Below are 2,787 nucleotides of genomic sequence, written 5' to 3' on the forward strand. Positions count from 1 at the left end.
TATATATATATATATATATTAAGTTTGTTTCCAGGGAAACGTTTTGAATATGCAAATAAAGCTCCTATTCCACCATACTGGTCACAGTCCAATGATGCTGACTGGTGAACCAGTTTTTTTTTGGGGGGGGGGGTGCATTGAGCTGCACCAATAAAATGTAGGATAAATATAATAATAAAAAATTTGGGGATGGAACTTATAAATATTTTAATGCATAGCTACATGAGTTTCCTATTCCTGGGATGATTATAGTGTAGTCCATGGTATCCATGGCCATCCAGTTGACCATCTTCATGGATTCATTTCTTCAGGTGATATAACATTAATGGATGTTTAACCGAGGGTTGTTTATCCATTTTGAACAGTGAGGAGGTTGGTTATGTGGGGTGGAGGGGAAGGTGATGGAAAGCGAGGCAGGAATGGTAGTTATCTGGGGACAGGGGTGTCTGTGGTGATGGTGGACTTGTGTTGTTATTCGGTCTGCACATAAATATATATGAAGGGTGAATGAAAAGTCTTGAACTTCAAAAAAAATAAAACAAGACTTCAAGGCTGAAAACTTTTCATCCACCCCTCATATGTGAAGGCATGTGGTCTAGTGGTTAGGGTGTTGCACTGATGATCACTAGACCGTGGGTTCGATTCCCTGACGGCGGCACGTTGTGTTCTTGAGCAATACACTTTATTTCACATTGCTCCAGTCCTCCTCTGATCAGCTTGCCTAACCAGTGAGGTGGTATCATTTGAAGGTTAAAAACAATGCAAAAACGCCATTGTGACCAGCGATGTGTAACCATCTGATAGCCTGGTCAGTCACATGATATGTGTGTGTTGGTATGATGTTAAGCTGCATCTGGTGGTGAGGTTCCAGTTCTGGAGTTGTTGGGTGCATGGAATCATCCCTTAATTCCCATTATTCCCAGGTCAGTTCTGACCCGGAATTGTAGAACCTGTCAGGGTCCCATCCATGGGTTAAATTGACAAAGCTGCGTGGAAGGCAGATCTCCCAGGAGAAAGATTCTCTGATATAAAACCCACAGTCAAAATGGTTCCCACTCATCACTGGAACCTAGAATGGCAGCCGAGAGAGTGGCAAAGTGTTGTCCAAGCGTGTAAGGATTTCAGGATTAAATCCAAGGATGTTTCACTCTCATTTAATTTCTTGATCCGTTTTGCATTTCATACAGTCTTTTGGGGATGGATTTCCCAGGAGTAGAGGAGGCTTCTGTTATTTTTGACAAAGCTGTGTGGAAAGCAGCTCTCCTAGGAGACAGATTCTCTAACATAAAACTTGCAGTCAAAATGGTTGCCAGTCATCTTGCAATATTTGTTAGAGGAACCTTACAATAGAGACAGACTGGTAAAAGGGTTGTAAAAGTGTGTGAGTGTTGTCACTTAAATCCAAGGATGTCTCACTCTCATTTAATTTCTTGATCTGTTTTGCATTTCATAAAGTCTTTTAGGGATGGATTTCCCCGAGTGCAAGAGAGATTCCTTTTGTTTTTGACAAAGCCATGGGGAAGGCAGCTCTTCTAGGAGAATGATACTCAGACACAGAACATCTGCGCTGGTGGAACGTAATAAGCAAATATGTGACGTGACTTCCGCTGGAAAATAGGGACAGATGTAATGCATCAAAGCTACCTGAGGCTACCTGCAAAATAAACGTCTTCTCTGCCGAGATCCAAACTCAGTCATGTGCACCACCTCACTGGAGAATAGGGGGGGAAAGTTCCACTTTATAAAGCTGATGGTAGGCTCCATAGAACTTACAGTTCCCAGACATCTTGCAATGTTCATCACAGGAATCTACAATGAAGTCCGGGACAACAGCAAAAGCTTTTGTCATTTAAATCCAATGACACATGGATGTCTCGCTATTATTGTGTATATGTGTTTGTATATATCTTTTATCTGTTTCAGTCATTGGACGGCAGCCATGCTGGGGCAACTCTATGAGTTTCAAAATCCTGAAATCAGCCTTCACCACTTCATTCTATGAGTAAATTTGGGAGACAGAAAATGTATGGAAGCCTGCTCTGTGTGTGTATATGTGTATATATATATATATAATATCTTTTACTTGTTTCAGTCATTTAAACTACAGCCATTCTGAGAAGGTGGGCACCACCTTGAAGAATTTTAGTTGAATAATTCAACCCCAGAACTTATATTTTAAGCCTGGTACCTATTTTATTGGTTGCTTTTGCTGATTTGCTAAGTTACAGGGTGAAACCAATACTAATTGTCAAGCAGTAGCAGAGCACAAAACAGCTACATGCATATATACAGTCACTGGTTTTGCAACAAACAAAAATCTAAAATCTCTCCAAGAGATCAATGCAGTTGTTCTACTGACAAGTAATAATCATTATCCATCATCTCTAGCAGACCAGGTGTCCAGTACTGAGGAACCAGGACTGGTCTACTGGTTCCATGTTCAGTCCTACTGCATGACACCTTGGGCAAGTGTATTCCACTATAGCCTCGGGCCTACCAAAGTGTTGTGAGTGGATTTGGTAGACAGAAATTCAAAGAAGCCCATCATATATATATATATATATATACTCACTACCTCATGATTGTAAGCCTGACACTCTGACCACTGAGCCATGTGCCTTGGAGGGGAAATTTCTTGGTGTAATTCCATGGTCTTTCATGACCAAAGGGCATCTTTACCCTATGTATATATAATGGTGTGGAGAGGAGGAGGCTGATATGCATGGGTGACTGCTGGTCTTCCATAAACCTTTCCAGGACTTGTGTCTTGGAGGGGAACTTTCTGGG

Source organism: Octopus bimaculoides, chromosome 28 (genome assembly GCF_001194135.2).
Source record: "Octopus bimaculoides isolate UCB-OBI-ISO-001 chromosome 28, ASM119413v2, whole genome shotgun sequence".
Lineage (NCBI taxonomy): Eukaryota > Metazoa > Mollusca > Cephalopoda > Octopoda > Octopodidae > Octopus > Octopus bimaculoides.